At 38.0% G+C, this 19,636-nt stretch overlaps 1 non-coding gene across 1 annotated transcript; it reads right to left on the reverse strand.

The window, feature by feature from the left end:
- Window positions 1-673: 673 nt before the first annotated feature.
- LOC141636452 (small nucleolar RNA R71) lies at window positions 674-780 on the reverse strand. Its single transcript, XR_012541061.1, has one exon. It is a non-coding gene; the product is annotated as a small nucleolar RNA R71 (small nucleolar RNA).
- Window positions 781-19,636: the final 18,856 nt, after the last annotated feature.

Here is a 19,636-nt window from a genome sequence, read left to right on the forward strand (position 1 = left end):
TAGTTGTGTCTTTCTTAGCCTTGTGGAAGTCAAACTCCTCAAGCTAGTTTTAATTATTTTCTTGTTGTTTGCTTTTTCCATGTCTTGGAGATCACAATGAGTTCTTTTGCTTATTGATCCCGAGATTGAAAGAACCTTGACCAACATTAGAAGAGTTGTTAGAGGATCTTGGACAAGTTTGGGTATTGGAGACCTTGTGGACATTGGTATTGTCCAATTGGATAGTGTTGAGTTTACCAACCCTTTTGCAAGAGAAGGAGAGGAGAACCCAATTCAAAACAAAGCACAAAATCAAACCATAATGCCTAAATTTTCATCACATTCTGTACCAACCGAGGAGAACCTACCAAATGGTACTCCAACACCACCTCACTTAACCGGCAATTTTATTGCAAAATCTGCATTCATACAATTAGTTGAGAGAAGTCAATTTGAAGGTATGCCTAGTGAGGATCCTCATTTACATATGGAGAATTTTTGTGACTATTGTGATGCAATCTCCCAAACGGGGGTAACTCAAGACCAAATTCGATGGGTATTGTTTCCTTTTTCCTTGATCGGAGCCGCAAAGCAATGGTTAAAGAGCCTAGACAAGGATACTCTTGGAATTGATTCATTGAAGAAGTTAGCACTTGCCTTTTACAAGAAGTTCTATCCTCCGAAGAATACTAACATGTTGAGAGCCTAAATCACCAAGTTCAAGCAAAGATATAAAGAGTCTAAATATGAGGCTTGGGAGAGATTCAAAGATACATGTCACTCTTGTCCTCATCATGGACTAAGCGAATGGTTTCTTGTTCAACAATTTTGGAATAGCTTGTACGAAGACTCAAGGAATGTGCTCAACATGGGTTCTAATGGAAGATTCACCAAGGTAGATGACAACCAAACTTGGGCAAAGATAAAAGAAATGGCGGTTCACAATGTTCAATATAGTAGGCCAAGAAAAGCAACTAGGGGAGGGAGATAAGAAGTTGACTCCGTCACACAATTGAGTGCCCAACTAAGTGCCCATATTGACACAATAAACTTGAAATTTGAGAAAGCCATGGCCAAGCTTAATGAAGCTTCTTAATCACCCAAACAACATGTCAATGCCATGGTGGCAACATCATCTATTCCAAATGGAGTGTGTGAGAATTGTGGAACTTTGGGATATGATCAACAAGAGTGTAGGGGAACAAGTGAGCAAGTGAGCAAGTGAATGCTTTCCAAGCATAAAAAAATTGGCACCCTTTATTCCAGCTATTATAATGAAAAGACCAAATTCCACCCAAACTTCTCATACAAAAGCCAAAATGTTCAAAACCCTCAACCCACATACACCCCAACTCCAATAAGAAATCCTACTCAAAGACCATACTTCAACCAACCCAATGACCAAGCTTTTGATGTTCAAAGAGCGGTCCTCCAAATGCAAAGAGCCAATAAGATTTCTTTGCTCAAATGCAATGAGATAGCCAAGCCAAAGACACAATCATCAACAATATCCTTGGTCACACCAAGATGTTGGAGACTCAATTGTCCCAATTGGCCTCTTCAAGTTCCCAAAGGCAAAAAGGACAATTACCTCCTGAAGGAAATCATCCTACAAGACATGAGACCATTAATGCCATCCACTTCAGGAGTGGTGCAAGATATGAGGGACCTAAGATGCCAATTGAAGAAAATATTGTTAAGGAGAATGTCAAGCAAAGTGATGTGATTGAACTATTGAGAAGAAATCCTCAGGTAGTAGAGCCAACTACCAATGACTCATCAAAGAAAAGAAATGAAGAGAAGGCCAAAGAAGTGGAGAAAGAGCCTATTGTGATTAGACTTCCATTAACAAGTCGCCAAGCCCAAGCTTGATGAGCAACTTGGAAAGTTCATGGATATTGTGAAGAACTTAGAGGTTTCTATGCCATTCACGGAGCTAATCAACCATGTTCCGGCCTATGCAAAATATATGAAAGATATCCTTACACTACTACAAATCCAGGCAACTACAACGGCCCTTTAACAACGCTTATTCACGAAAATCACCATAAGACGTTGTAGAATGGATGGCGCGAATTTTACTAAACTTAATTACAACGGTTATGTGTTGTTAAATGTTGTTATTGGTTTTAACAACGGGTCAAACTTGCAAAACTGTTGTTAATATAAAAACTAATAACAACAGCTTACTCTGTAATACATTATAACCTTTGTTAATAATTTGGCTCAAAATTAGTGAAAAGTACTTACAACGGTTATATTAGTAACCGTTGTTATCAGGTTTTAACAAAGGTTGTAGATGCAATAACCGTTGCTATTGAAGTTATGAAGATCTAAAGAACGACAGATCGCTTTATTTTGCTATACGCTACAAAAAACAAACACAATCTAATTAATACTGCTACACAAATATCATCCTCCATTCCTCCTGATCGTCTCTCTCTGTCTTCATCTCCTTCCCTGTTGTCACCGTCTTCTCTCCCTCATCGTGTTTATCAATCAGGTATATATGTTTATTATCTTATTAACTATTTCTTATTAATATTTTCAAGCTATATATAGATATAGGATTGTTCAATTTCCTGTCCTATGAATGTCGATTATTTTTGAATTTGTGAATTTGTTGGGTTATTATCTAATGTGTTGATAATTTAGCTTAATTGATTTCTTGAATTTCGTTTATTTGTTTGCCTATTATTGGATTTTCTGAATTAGTTGCCTATATATTACGAATGTAGAAAAATGACTCGAACTTGGATGATTGCTGCAAATATGAGTGACCCCAACTGTAAGGATGGTTTAGCTGAATTTTATAAAGTCGTTGCGAACAATTTGAAAGGTTCTTCTAGTATTCCATGTCCTTGTGAAAGATGTGGTAATATTAGGTATATGGCTTTTCCGGACGTTAAAACACACCTAGAAAAGTCGAGATTTAGTCGATCCTATACACGTTGGATTTTTGATGGGGAACCATTAGAGGACGAGAATAGCGTTGAAGAAGATGATGTTGAGGTATACGAAAGGCTAACTGATGATCCTGAGTCTGCCGAATTTTCTGAGTTGGAAGCAGACAGGTTGAATGTTAGGTCTATCGATGATGAAGAGAATGATGATGAGTCGAATGCTTTTGAAGATGTAGGTGATGACACTATTAATTGGGATGACTTTAACAACATGTATGAGAAGTTGTGTGAGTCTGAAGCACCTCTGTATCATGGTTGTAAGTTCACAAAAATGTCGGTTGTGGTGAAGTTTTAAAATATCAAGGGGGCAAATGGGGTGAGTGACACGTGTTTCACTAGTTTTTTAGCCTTGATAATGGAGTTGCTTCCAGATGGTAATATTCTACCGGTTAAGACATATGAGGCTAAAAAACTAATAAAAGGAGTGGGTATGAAATATGAGAAAATACATGCATGTCCAAATGATTGAATATTGTATCGGAAATTATATCAAAACTTAACCAATTGCCCTAAATATTTGGAGTGGCGTTATAAGGATAAGAAAGGGATCCCGGCTAAGCCGTTGTGGTATTTTCTAGTGATACCAAGATTCATAAGGATTTATGCGAATCCCGATGATTCAAAAATGTTAACTTGGCATGAAACTGGAAGAATAAATGATGGAAAGCTAAGACACCCGGCAGATGGTATGCAATGGAAATTGTTCGACGCTAAGTATCCCGAGTTCGGCAATGAACCTAGAAACTTACGTCTAGCGTTGTCCACTGATGGAATGAACCCACACGGAAACATGAGTAGCCAATATAGTACTTGGCCAGTAGTGTTGGCTATTTATAACTTACCTCCATATGTATGCATGAAAAGAAAGTATTTGATGTTGTCGTTGTTAATTTCCGGCCTTAAAAAACCTGGAAATGATACATATGTATGTCTATTTGGAACCTCTTCTAGATGATTTGCCAATGTTGTGGGATAGTGGGATAGAAGTATTTGATGCATATAAGAACGAAACTTTCAATTTGAGAGCGATGTTATTTTGTACAATATCTGACTATCCGGCTTATGGCGACCTTTCTGGGCACACAGTTCATGGGAAAGAGGCTTATCCAATGTGTGGGGAGGATATCGAGTCTGAATACTTAAAGTCTTCTCGTAAATATGTGTATATGGGAAATATGAGGTTCTTGTATCATGACCATCGTTATCGCAAGATGCAGAAAGCATTCAATAGAAGACAAGAACTTCTTCAACCTCCTAGAATTTTGAGTGGGCATGAAGTTTATCAGAAAGTAAAGCATATTGAGATAGATTATGGGATGAAGAGCAGCTCTAAATTGTCCAATCATGGGTATAAGAAAAGATCCATATTTTTTGATAAACTTCCATATTAGCCTGACCTGGAGGTCAGGCATTGCCTCGATTTCATGCATATTGAGAAAAATGTCTGTGATAATATTATCAATACCCTTCTTAATGTTCCCGGTAAAACAAAGGATAACACCGCAGCTAGGGAAGATATGAAAATGATGGGTATTAGGCTAGAGTTGGCACCACAGAAGAGAGGTAATCGTACATTTTTACCGCCAACAGCTTATACCCTTTCACGGAATGAGAAAAAAGAGTTATGTGCATGCTTGAATGGAATTAAAGTGCCACATGTTTATTCGTCGAACATCAAAATCTAGTGTCGAAGCAAGACCTAAAACTCACCGGGTTAAAGTCACATGATTGTCTGACTTTGATGCAGCAATTACTACCTGTGGCTATTCGTTCCATTTTACCTGAAAAGGTAAGATATGCTCTAACTAGATTCTATCTCATCTTCTAGTCCATTTGCGAGAAAGTCATCAATCTCGATGACGCAGATTCATTGCAGGACCTCATTATAACCTCTCTTTATCAGTTGGAAATGTATTTTCCACCCTCTTTCTTCACTATCATGATTCATCTGACCATTCACTTGGTTAGAGAGATTTTTTACCTTGGGCCCGTGTACTTGAGATACCAGTATCCTTTCGAAAGATTGATGAAAGTCTACAAGGACTTTACATCTAATCCTTATCGTCCGGAAGGTTGTATTGCTGAACGCGCTATTTTAGACGAAGCTCTTTCATATTGTTACGCTCATCTCTCCCCCGAGGAGTTGATTGGCGTTCCTAAGAATCGTCATAGTGACTGGATGACCGAAAAAGGTATTAGGGGCCGGGTTGAAAAAATTTTGAGACGTCAAATGTTGCATTTAACACATACGTATGTGCTAAACAACGAAGATGAGGTTCAACCTTATATTCAACAACACAAAGATGAGCTCAAATATGATCACCCAAACAAGACCGAGAAGTGGATTACAAACGAGCATACGAAGACGTTTGGAGAGTGGTTTAGGAATATTGTCTTAGAGTATACGAATCAAACTGGTGATGACATCTCTCCTAGGTTACTATGTCTTGGTTTAGGTCCAAATGCCAGGGTCACCTTTTACAGCAGTTTTGACATTAATGGATATACTTTTTACACCCGCGAGCAAGATGAGTTGAGCACAATGCAAAATAGTGCCGTGAGTTCTGAATTTGAGGCAATGCACTTTGCTACTTCAAAAGTTAAAAAGCCTATTTGGGGAAAATGCCTTTATTATGGTGTTATTCAAGAAATATTGGTATTAGATTACATTGATGTCACAATGCCTTTGTTTCGATGTAACTGGGTTGATAACAACATCCATTGTGTCCGAAAGGATAAGATGGGATTTACGTTAGTCAATTTGGGTAAGGTTGGCAATAATAAAGATGATACTTCTATAATGGCATCCTAAGCTAAACAAGTGTTCTATGTCACCAATCCTATGGATAAGAAGTGGTCTCTTGTACTGTCTATAAGGAGTAGAAGGAGTAGTCCACCCGATAATGGTGATGATTATCAGGATGTCATTTTTGTTGGAATGTATAACTCTACCACTGTATCTTATTTCGACGATGTTGACACTGATCATGAGGACACTGAAAGCATCTATATGCGTCATGACCATGGTGAAGGTATTTGGGTTAACGAAGAAACTATGACATCCAAAAAACGTCCCCGATTCTGAGATGGTCTATAATGTATGTTATTAGCTTTTATTTTTATTTTGGGATTTTCTCATTTATACCCCTCTATTATTAGCTTTTCTCACTTGTATCCCTACATATTTCAAAGGCCCGCATATACCCCCAAGTTTACAAATGCCTTCCATCTGTGACCAAAAGACGTATTCCGTTTGTAATACTCCGTATTTTAATAATAATTTATAAGAATAATTTATGTAATTTAATAATTTATTTAATGACATTTCTAATAATAAATACAAGTAAGACGTTAATTAAATAATAAATTAATAATTCAAGTTGGGAATTGGGCTTGGCTAATATTTGTGCTTTGTGCCGTGTGCTATTATTATATGGGCCGAAACTTATTAAATTGGTACGAGTGTAATCGGGATTTATATCGGGAAATTTATAATAATATAATAAGGAGATAATAATATATAAAGGTAATTATAATTATAATAATAATAATAATAAAGTTGTGGCAATAATAAATTAGTAAGTATTATATGAGGAAATCATAGTTATGGTAAGGTTAATAACATGTGATATTAATAATGATATAATTATAATGACAATTCCTATACTAATTAGAATAAGGTAAATTACATAGTTTCCTAATTGGCCTCGTATTCTCTAAATCTTACACTATAAATACCACTTTAAATCTGAGAAATAATTCACAAATTAAAAGAAGGAGCTTTAGGAGACAGAAGAAGAAGGAATTAACATAAATCAATTAATCAACTCGAGGTAATTACTCATCTTAAATCGGTTTATATTCTTTTCATGCAAGCATCTTTAGATCGATAGTATGACTTCTATAGACCACCATAGGACTCGGGAATTAGACCTATAGCGACATTGGACAGCAAAGTTTCTGACCTGACCATTGTTGACCGTCATTGGCCGTGGTAGGGTGGTGTTTAGGGAGACTAAAAAGGGCTGGTCAGGGGGTTATGTGGGTTTGGTTGTGGGGGATTGGAATGGGTTATTGAATCCTTTAATGGTCGAGTCTTGACCTGGGTAAGGTGGTTTTGTGTCGGGGGTAGTTAGTCGACCACCTTTGGTGGTGTCTTGGTGGCCGGAGGTGGCGGTTTGTGGCGGTGGTGGCGAAAACAGGGGATTAACCCGTGTTTGGGCAGGCGGTTTTCGAGGGGGTTTCTTGTGGTTGTAGGAGGTCTGGGTTGGGGTGGTTTTGGGTGGATTTTGTCAAGGGTGGATTGGTGAGTTGATTAGTGGTTGTAGGTGGCGGTGAAGTGGTGTTAGGTGGTGGTTATGGGCGGGTTTTATGGGGGTGTCAGGTGAGTGTTGTTGGTGTCGGTGGATTAGGGCGTGTTTTTGAGGGTGGCTGGTGGCGGTTAAGCTGGTGGTTGGGGGATAGTTGGATGGTCCGTGGTGTAGGGAGGAGGTATGTAGTTTGGGTGGTGGTCGTGGTGGCCTGTGGTGTCGGGTTGGAAGGCGTTTATGGGGGTGGTTAGTCACGGTTTCTAAACCGTGTTTTGGGGGTGTTTGTGTTGTTGTTTTTGTGACGGGCTTAATTTATTAGTTCGGGTGCTCGGGTTTATTTTATAAGAGGGTTTTTAATATCGTAACCTTTAATAAACGTAATAAATAATTATTTTGAATAATTAAATTAAAGGAATAAATAAATAAATAAGTAATTGAATTGAATTATAATATTTTGATTAGGTGACGGTTGTGAAGAATTATAATTGGATCGTATTGCTTTATATATTGGATTGCATAATTGGAGTGTTTGCTTGCCAAGTAGGGATAAATCCTACTCAACTTTTACTCGATAATGTTGTTGGATGAATTATCAGTTGTGAAGTATATGTCATTTGTTTATATTGTGGTTGTTGGTTATCTCATGTCGTGATTGTTGGATACCTCAGTACTGGGATGGTAAATACCTCAAATTCGGTTGGAATGGTGAATACCTCAACTTCGGTTGGGATGGTGGATACTTCAACTTCGGTTGGAATGATGTAATGTGAGCACGTTGTTAAGGGAGTTGTGCTAAGTAAAGGAAAAGGAGCACGTTGTCAGGGGGTTGTGCAATAAAAGTGACTTGAATTGGATTGATAATTGTATGTTCTTGTTGTTTATTTTTATTCCTACTCGACCTCGCGGTTGACAGTGTATTCGTGAAGACTTGCGGTGAACCGTTTTATGGGGAGCAGATTTGACAGGTACTAAAGATTAGCTGACTCGGGAGCATTGGGATGAGAGCTTGACTTGGACCATAGTTGAAGTCTAGATCACATAGAATAATTATATCACTTTATTTATTTCCGCTGCGAGTTGTAAATATTTTATATTAAGTTTTAGTTGATTGATTTTGTAATAAACATGTAATCGTTAAACTTTTAATTTAAAGTACTTTGGTTTGTTGTACTTTGTTATTCACTACCTCGGGAAACCGGGATGGTAACAGTCCTACTTCTCACCACCCCCGAATAGATCACCACAGTTTTTAAAACATTAAACGGGGTCAGTACTAATCACACAATTTATATAACCAACAGTACAGTAAACAACACAACTCAAACAATCACACACAATCACCCTCACTCCCATAAATCTCCGTCACTGACTGTCCACTGGACCAGCCCTGCCAGTGGGGGACCGCAGCCGTACCCACCAAATCCCCGCTCATCATACCGAGCGATAACCCTGTCCCATTAATGTGCACATCCCCTTCCGTGGCGGGTTCCACGGAGGGCGAAACTAGGGCGTGAAGCCACTCCCGCAAGTGACTCCACTCAGCCGAGAACGCATCTCGAGAACCAGAGACAAACAATCACACCCATCACACAACAATCAATCAACAACCGTCATAATACCAATACGATAATAATCAACAATTACACAACACTAACAATGCATTATGGGACTAATACTGAGTAGGGAAACCCTACCTGGAACAGCAACACAATCAAACGGTCTCAACAGCTGTATCAAAATTCCTCTTCTACGAATCCTCCTCCTAACATATAATCACATAATTACTAACAATCACAAAACTAACAGAAATCCCCAATTCCCAAAATTAGGGTTTAAACAAAGTTAACTAAATACTATAAAATTGGTATGTAGATCTTACCCTTGACGCAAGGAACACTATGATGCAAAGAACAAGATGATCCGACACTCCTAGGCTTGGGGATTTGCCAACAACGCGACGAGAGAGAACTACGTAACTCCTTTTTCTTTTGAAAGGTTTAGAAAGGTTAAAAATGATGAAATAAACTGACGGAAACCTTTTATATCAAACTCGCGTTATTAGCCAAACCCGTCAAAACAACCCCGTAAAACACACTTACTCGACCGAGTAACTAACGTACTCGATCGAGTGCCGCTTACTCGATCGAGTACCAAGGCAACTCGATCGAGTACCCAACAGGTCAGAAACTATTTTAAAACGCAAAACACACTTACTCGACAGAGTAAGGCCCACTCGATAGAGTACCCAGAGACTCATAAAACCGTGGTATTACAGGTTTAAACCTAGTTTGACCAAACTCGTTCGGTCAATCTGGCCCAGCTCAGAGTCTTTGCCTACTTTGGCCCAAATCACGAAATTCATCACAATATCATTCTCATGCCATTTCCAATTTCTATCATGTGAAAAACTATCAACATAAGGAAATATATTCCAACTTACAAAATATCCAATTCGATTAAATTCTCGCATAATAATGATTACCCACATGCCAAAAATACCAAAATACATAAATACGCAAACAAAAGACCCAAAACATCAAACAATAGACCCAAGACCAACCCAAAGTGACGGGTCAAAGTCCGGGCCGGACCCACCGGGCCTGCCGGGCCTGCCGGGCTGTTTTGGCGGTTTTTCCGCCCCCTTTTCCCTTTTTCCTACCAAAATCCGTTTCAAGCTTGATTTAATACCGTCTCAAGCAACAATCAACAATACCCATTTCGTTTCAATACTCGAGTATATGAAATAACCACAAATTAGTAAACTTTAATAACACAAGTCATGTGAAAAATGGAACTAACACATTATCAATCACCTAAACACTTAACAAACAACAAACACAACATCTATGTGACATTAAATCGTCGAGTAACTCGGAATAGTTACCTTAAGCTAGCAAAGAGACAAGTAATAACTTGAGAAAGCTTCTAAAACCCAAAATTACTCTTCATCTTCAACCATATATGAATCACCTAACTCATCTTCAAATTTTTCACCTATAAGAACAACAAAAACACAATTTTTAAGCTTAAATTCGAAACCCTAAAAAGATGAGCCTTAATACAAAATTGGGGGAAATGAAAATAAAGCTTACTAGGAGATGAGGATTGAAGAGAGGATTCCAAATATATAAGTTTTATGCAAATTTGTGGAGAAATGAAGGATTTATGGTGGTTTTAAGGATTGCGAGGAGGAATTTTGAGAGGAATTTGGTGTTTGATGAAAGGAAGAGAGAGAGTGAATTATGGAGGAAATGAAAATTGAAAGAGGAGGCAAAAGGAGGGAGGGTGGCCGGTCAAATAGAGTGGAGGTTGGGTCAATTGTTTACGTTTTGGGTTTGCTTCGACGGTAATTAGAAATATTCGTCGAATGCGATTTCCGAGAATATTAAAGTTCTTAAACGCGATTTTACTAAAAGATTAAGTACGCATATGCCCAATATCCAAACTCGTTTACCCAACAACCGTAAGAAATGGGAAAACCCCAATTTTACGACTTTTATCCGAAATCTATTTTATCAAAGGAAAAAGGTTTAAATATAGTTTAAATCACTTTTAAACATTTCTAAACTATCAAAAATAATTACATTTCTTCAAAATAAAATAAGATTATATTTTATCAAATAAATTTTATTTCAAATAAATTAATATTAAATTAAAATAGGTTAAAATATTACTTTTAAAATATAATAAAGGTCTTCAAATTTATGAGGTGTTACAATCATCTCTCCTTTTAATAAGTTTCGTCCCTGAAACTTAGAAGAAGGAACATTGTATATATGTAGGTCTATCTCTTTAAAATTAAGTAAACAAAATCTTCAAAATGTGAACGTATGAAATATAAGTGTCTTTTCAATGGAACAGAATATCCTCGTCGGCCGTTCAAGAACATCAACATTCCAAATCAAAGACATAAAAATATATATATATTTTTACACCAACAAATGAGAAAACCAATTATCGGACGTCTCCAATAACGAGCTTTACCACTCATTGACGTTAAAACCAGTGGAAAACATTAAAACATTTTCAAAAATCTTTAGTTCGAAACTCTATAATAAGGATAATAACTCCACTAGCTATGACCAAACTCTAACTACGACTTTTAAACAACTAAGCAAGGACTACTAACGCGGAGAGTATTTAAGAGAAGGAGAGGAACACTCGAAGGATAGCTAAAACTCACAAGAATTAGATAAAGGAAAGAGAATTACCTCACGAGAAAACTTCGGAATATTTAGCTAACATAGAAGATTCAGGCTCCCAAGTTTCTTCTTCGACATTTCCACAACGCCAAAGGATACGAACCAGTAGCTTTCTACCCATGGCTTCTTGCAAAGCAGTCCAGAAACGGGAACAGAATCTCGGGTCACGATCTAAAACTATATCCTTAGGCACTCCATGGTAGTGTACTATCTCCTTCACGTAGGCACCAGCTAGGACATCTAATCTCCATGTCTCCTTGATAGGTATAAACCTAGCACATTTGGTCAATCGATCTACAACCACCCAAACCGCATCTTTTGCACCAGCAGTCTTAGGTAAAGCCATCACAAAGTCCATGGAGAGGGACTCCCATTTCCAAAGGGGAACATCCAAAGGTTGTAGCAAACCCCCGGGTTTCTGATGCTCAATCTTCACTTTCTGACAGGTAAGACACTTGCTAACATACTCAAGGACATCAATCTTCATCCTAGGTTACCAAAACTGTAATCTCAAGTCTTTATACATCTTGTCACCACCAGGATGAATAGAGTAAGGAGAAAGGTGAGCTTCATCAAGGATCTTCTTCCTCAACTCGGCTACTCTCGGAACATACATCCTACCTTGGTAACGAAGGTATCCATCACTATCCACCACACAATCCTTAGCTTGCCCAAGTTGGATTTTTGCTTGAATGGACTTGAAAGTAGCATCCTCAGGTAGGCAAGTACGGATCTCACGTAAAAGTCGGGTTCTGCACTCAAGGCACTAAGATAGTCAAAGCCCTTCCCAACAAGGCTTATCCCTAACTTTTGAAATTCCGTGGTAAGTTCATCACGTAACACACGGATAGTGCTCAAAGAGTGACTAGTCTTCCTACTCAAAGCATCGGCCACCACATTTGCTTTCCCTTCATGATAAATCAACTCGGCATCATAATCATTCACCAACTCTAGCCATCTTCTTTGCCTCATATTCAATTCTTTCTCGGTAAAGATACACCTCAAACTCTTATGATCGGTATAAATATGGCAATGAACTCCAATAAGGTAATGCATCCATGTCCTCAAGGCATGTACCATGGCGGCTAATTCAAGATCATGAGTCTGATAGTTCAACTCGTGAACCCTCAGTTGTCGAGAAGCATAAGCAATAACCCTTCGGTTTTTCATCAAGACACAACCTAGGCCATGCTTTGAAGCATCACAATAAACATCGTAGTCCACACCATCCTCAGGTAAGGTCAACACCGGAGCGGTAGTCAACCTAGTCTTCAACTCTAAGAAGGCATTCTCACACTCATTGGTCCACACATACTTAGACTCCTTCTTCAACAATTGAGTCATCGGTCTAGCTAACTTAGAGAAATCTTTCACGAATCGTCGGTAATAACCCGCCAAACCGAGAAAGCTTCGAATCTCAGTCACATTTTTCGGACTCTTCCAATCAACAACGGCCTCAATCTTAGAAGATCTACCATAACACCATATTTGGATATTACATGTCCAAGAAAAGTGACTTGATGCAACCAAAATTCACATTTCGAGAACTTAGCATACCACTTTTGACGATGTAGAATGTCTAAGATGGTACGGAGGTGTAGGGCATGTCCTTCATCATTCTTTGAGAAAATCAAGATATCATCAATTAACACCACCATACACTTATCGAGGTACTCACTAAAGGTACGATTCATTTGATCCATGAAGATAGCCGGAGCATTAGTCAATCTGAAAGGCATCACTTTAAATTCGAAATGACCATATCTCGTCTTTGCGATCTTAGGAATATCGGACTCACGCACCGGAATTTGATGATAACCCGAACGGAGGTCAATCTTGGAAAAAGTAGAAGCACCACGTAATTGGTCAAAGAGATCATCAATTCGTGGAAGAGGATACTTGTTCTTGATTGTCACACGATTGAGTTCACGATAATCAATGAAAAGTCGCATAGATCCATCCTTTTTCTTCACAAAGCGGACGGGGGAACCCCAAGGAGAAGCACTAGTCCTAATAAAGCCTTTCTCAATCAAGTAATCAAGTTGAACTCTCAACTCCTTCAATTCGGAAGGTGCCATACGATAAGGAGCTTTAGCAATAGGACTGGTTCCGGGAACTAGGTCAATGTAAAATTCTACATCTCTTTCAGGAGGAATCCCGGGTAATTCATCGGGAAATACATCCGGAAATTCACAAACAATGGGAACATCCTTCAAGGGAGGAAGAGAAGGATAATTAGAAGTAGTCACTACACATAGGAATGCTTGATGACCCTTCTTCAAAGAATTCACCATCTTCATAGCTGAGATCAACTTCACACCTGTTTGCTTTCTAACCCCTTGATAAGATACGCGAGTACCCAAAGGGCTTTTAAGAACAATCTTTTAATCTCGACATTCAAATAGAGCATGATAGGTAGATAACCAATCCATGCCCAAAATAACATCAAACTCCTCAAGTGGAAATCGAAGGAGATTAGCCGGGAAAATAGATTCCGCTATCGATATAGGGACATCCGAATAAAAATAAGAACAAGAGAAGATGTCGCCGGAGGGTAAAGATATTGATGTACTATCTCCAAGTAAAGGTTCAAGTGGTAACTTATCGGAGAATTTCATTGATATAAATGACAAAGAAGCACTGGTATCAAATAAAATCAAACAAGGTACATCAAATATTAAGAATGTACCAGTGACTATGCCTGGGTGTGCCTCAGCCTCAGCACGGCTCATCACAAAGATGCGACCTCTCGGCCTCTTAGGGACAGCATGAGTAGTAGTAGTCTTCTTCTCAGGACACTCATTAGCCTTGTGTCCAGGCTTGTTGCAGGAGAAACACACAATTTGCTTATCAAAGCAACCAATTCCGGGATGCAAAGGTTTCTTACAATGATAGCACATACGACCCTTAGGATTTTTGTCGTTGCTAGGAGATAGAACACGAGCACCTTGATTTGCTTGTCCACTCCGAACAAACCTCTTCTTGTTAGGATAAGAGGGGGAAGAAGTAGGCATAAAGGGTCTAGAAGGAGCAACATAAGGCCTAGAAGTGGAGTAGAGTGCCCTCTTGCCAAGGGAAGTACGAGAAGCACGAGCCTCTTCATCAATAGCCCCAATAGAGCTCTCGGCCCATAATGCATCATCATAGATTGAGACAAATAAAGTAGAATCCCTACGGATCAAGCTCTTAAGCTTTGGAGTAAGCTTGTCAAGGTAAAAGAAAGCCTTTTCTTCTTCATTTTTGACAAGTCTAGAAGCATAGTGAGCAAGTTCATTGAACTTGTCGGTAAAGGCTTGGACAGAAAGACTTCCTTGCTTCAAATTCATAAACTCTTTAAGCCTTTGTTGTTTCAGCACTTTTGGATAGAACCTAGTCTCAACTTGATCCTTAAATCTATCCCAACCAAAACCAGGCTCAAGAGTGGAAGTAGGACTAGTCAGGGTCCACCATCTATCAGCTTCTTTCACAAGGAAGTGAGAAGCCAATTTCACCTTATCCTCTTCACGAACATCATACAAGGCAAAGCTCTTCTCCAATTCCCGAAACCATTCGGTGAGTGACACCGGGTCTACTTCACCACCATAAGTTTGAGTCTTGTTTCGAGTCAATTGACTTGCCACCCAAGTGTAAGAACCGGGTCTATCACCTTCTGGAAACTGAGGGGGGGGGGGGGGAAGAGCTGATTGGTTTTGCTGATTCTGAAGAATCTGATTAAGAGCTTGCAAGATTGCATTATCAACGTTTATTGTAGGAGCCATCTTGTAAAAGAGAACATTGATTAGAACCTAATAAATTGCAATCACAAAGAGACTACAACATAAGGTCCTAAGTCTACCCATCCTACCCATCTCTCAAGTTTATTATTTTAAGGTCAAGTTATTTATATTGGGGGTGCACTAACGTGCGTCGGGAGCAAATATGCTCTGATACCAACTGTGACACCCTCATTCATTGCGGAAAAGTAAACACATAATTCTAGATAAAAACTGCATGGATATGTTTGTAATAGGTTCATTTGGGTAAAAACCTGTAATTTTTAAAACCTGAAAACGAAACCTGAACCTGTTATAAAAATATCCAAATGGCATGGTGTCAAACATGCAAGTTCTAAAGGAAATCTCATAAATAAGACATCGCTAAAGTCGCGAAACAAAGTTATACAACCCAAATATGAAAAAGGGAGACATATGTCCCTAAAAAGTATATGCCATAAAAAGTGTTTAAGGGTCACAATAAAATAAAGCCAATCTAGGTCCCAAGGTTACTTTGCTCGCTAGCTCGTCCATGTACCCCATATATGCATCACCTACCTGTCAATCGCATTTTATACAAATACGAAAGCCACAGTCAGTGGGGAGTAACTCCGAGTTCTCCCAGCCACGAAATGTCATAATTAATATAACATGTAAACATAAAAATATGAATATGAATAACACATAGCCTTAGCATATAGAGGCTAGACAATCGTGCTTATCATGTGAACAACAATATAACAACACATAGTCCTAGCATGTGAATACTAGACCGACTCATACTACACTATCATGTGAATCACATAACATTCGGGAATCCAAACTCTATCAACCATAGCTGGCTTGCATCTCACCTTCTATGATTCATAGAATCATCAAACAAGAAAGGACAATATATCTAGAGACAAGCATAAGTTCTTAGTACAGTCAATAGTCACTCTGTAACTCGAGTCTATACCACGAGGCAAGGTAAACACCCTAGTCCTAAACCTGCACAGACCTAGCGACATGCGGAAAACTACCGCATCCAAGACCCATGATAACAACACATGAGTACCCCTAAGGAGTCCACCAAAGGGTTGGCTAGTACTTAAGCTGACCACATACTTCTAAGAGTACGTCAGGAGGTCATACCCTAACTTGGATATAAACCCACCAAGCTAAGACACAAAGGCTATTAAGCGGTGAACATACACTCGTCAAAGACTATAAGGGCCTATCTATGACGATGGTCTAAGATACCAAAACCACACAAGACAAGTAGGACACCCACTTAATCATAAGATGAGCAAAGAGTCCAAACTTGCACACACAAATGATCATACACACCCTAGCATATGAAAGGCTACGCAAGAGCATATTCAGCTGACAATCCAACAATATCTCCAATATCAATAATAATCCAAATTCCAGCTAACCAACAGTACCATAATCCATGAGAACAAGCTAAAATGGCAAAGAGGCAACAAGACTCAAGTATAAGGCAACCAATTCATCCAACAATCAACATATGAAAAGACAATCATACTGAAAGAAAAATCCTCGACCTTAGTCCCGCGACGGGTCATCGGTCAAATCGATGCTGGCCGGTTTAAACCTAGTTTGACCAAACTCGTTCGGTCAATCTGGCCCAGCTCAGAGTCTTGGCCTACTTTGACCCAAATCGCGAAATTCATCATAATATCATTCTCATTCCATTTCCAATTTCTATCATGTGAAAAACTATCAACATAAGGAAATATATTCCATCTTACAAAATATCCAATTCGATTAAATTCTCGCATAATAATGATTACCCACATGCCAAAAATACCAAAATACATAAGTACGCAAACAAAAGACCCAAAACATCAAACAATAGACCTAAGACCCGACCCAAAGTGACGGGTCAAAGTCCGGGCCGGACCCACCGGGCCTGCCAGGCTGTTTTGCGGGCTGTTTTGGCGGTTTTTCCGCCCCCTTTTCCCTTTTTCCTACCAAAATCCGTTTCAAGCTCGATTTAATACCGTCTCAAGCAACAATCAACAATACCCATTTCGTTTCAATACTCGAGTATATGAAATAACCACAAATTACTAAACTTTAACAACAAAAGTCATGTGAAAAACGGAACTAACACATTATCAATCACCTAAACACTTAATAAACAACAAACACAACATCTATGTCACATTAAATCGTCGAGTAACTCAGAAAAGTTACCTTAAGCTAGCAAAGAGACAAGTAATAACTTGAGAAAGCTTCTAAAACCCAAAATTACTCTTCATCTTCAACCACATATGTATCACCTAACTCATCTTCAAATTCTTCACCTATAAGAACAACAAAAACACAATTATTAAGCTTAAATTCGAATCCCTAAAAAGATGAGCCTTAAAACAAAAAGATGAGGATTGAAGAGAGGATTCCAAATATATAAGTTTTATGCAAATTGGTGGAGAAATGAAGGATTTATGGTGGTTTTAGGGATAGTGAGGAGGATTTTTGAGAGGAATTCGGTGTTTGATGAAAGGAAGAGAGAGAGTGAATTATGGAGGAAATGAAAATTGAAAGAGGAGGCAAAAGGAGGGAGGGTGGCCGGTCAAATGGAGGGGAGGTTGGGCAATTGTTTACGTTTTGGGTTTGCTTCGACGGTAATTAGAAATATTTGTCGAACGCGATTTCCGAGAATATTACAGTTCTTAAACGCAATTTTACTAAAAGATTAAGTACTCATATGCCCAATATCAAAACTCGTTTACCCAACGACCGTAAGAAATGAGAAAACCCCAATTTTACGACTTTTATCCGAAATCTATTTTATCAAAGGAAAAAGGTTTAAATATAGTTTAAATCACTTTTAAATATTTCTAAACTATCAAAAATAATTACATTTCTTCAAAATAAAATAAGATTATATTTTATCAAATAAATTTTATTTCAAATAAATTAATATTAAATTAAAATAGATTAAAATATTACTTTTAAAATATAATAAAGGTCTTCAAATTTACGGGGTGTTACAGAGAGCGATCCCGGAGAACAAGATTCAATGTGATAAATACGGATTCCTCTGCCCCTATATTTTATCTATGCATATCACGTTGATTTCGTACGAAGATCGGGTAGATTATATTGCTCGGGAATTGGTGACAAACAAAAAGCTAATTTTTGCCCCTTATAATGAAATCGGGTAATAAACAAATTAATATTACGATTCCACCTACAATTGCATTTTCATAACTAATATATATACTTGTTAATAATGTTGATGTCTCTTGATGTTGGAGTCATTGGGTGCTAGCAACCATCATGCCGACCAAGAAGAAAGTTTTTTGGTTGGACTATTTGCATAGAGAACCAAACGAGACCTTTAAGGGCTTGATTATTAAGTAAGTTTATAATATTGATTTATTTATAATAACATTAAGTTTCAATTTTTATTTATAGCAAAAAGCTCATTTTTGCCCCAAAAATATGAGTTTCCGCCTCCTATTTTTTTAATAAAAACGGGCCTTTGAGAAGAAAAGAGCTAACGAGGATTAACCCACGAAAGATTCTGATGATGGCCCTACTTTTATTACGATAACAGGGGTACATGCTCAAATACAATACCTTAAGTGCAACAATCTGTCTTTATTAATAATACGTGCGCAAATACAATACCTAAAGTGCAAGATTCTGATGTGGGCCTTCTCGTCTCTTCGTTTTTATATAATAATAGGTCCCTCTCCAGCCGGATAGCATACAATGTGGATACTACAATTGTCGGTTCATGTTGGAGATTATTATGCGGAGATATATCTGCTGGAGTAAGTGTCCCCGATAATAATGCGATCACAATTGTCGATCATGATGATCGCATGTTTAAATCTCATATTTAAGGATGCATGAGGGAAAGTAATATTTTACAGTCAACTGGTCCACACATATCGGTAATGATTGGCTGACTAGAGTTTGATATTACTGTCGTGTGACGGTGGTGATCAGTTAATACCCTGAGGTCATACCTATAGGGTAATACTCTTAATTGATTACTTAATTAATTGTATGCCGATACGAGTTAATTAAATTGCTTAAAATTGACGGATGATTTTGTGAGTAAAGTTAACATGTCTCATTGTAATTCGATTAAATTAGATACGGTCTAAGTAATCGAATTGTTTTATTACTTAGATTAAATTATTGTTTACGAACCAATTGAAACAGGTTGAATAATTTATTATAAATACAAGTCGTTGTAATTTATAATTCGATAAACCACTTTGGTACTAGTAATCAAGAATTACTAATTAAATATTGTATGTGACATGTTTTATTAATATGTTGATTTTTATTATATTAAAAATACACTATAGTGTAACATGTCATGTAACATGTGACACGTGACAAATTTGACAAATGACAAAATAAAATGGACCTTCCATTTTATGTTAAGTGTACCGAAAATG

Source organism: Silene latifolia, chromosome Y (assembly GCF_048544455.1).
Source record: "Silene latifolia isolate original U9 population chromosome Y, ASM4854445v1, whole genome shotgun sequence".
Classification (NCBI taxonomy): domain Eukaryota; kingdom Viridiplantae; phylum Streptophyta; class Magnoliopsida; order Caryophyllales; family Caryophyllaceae; genus Silene; species Silene latifolia.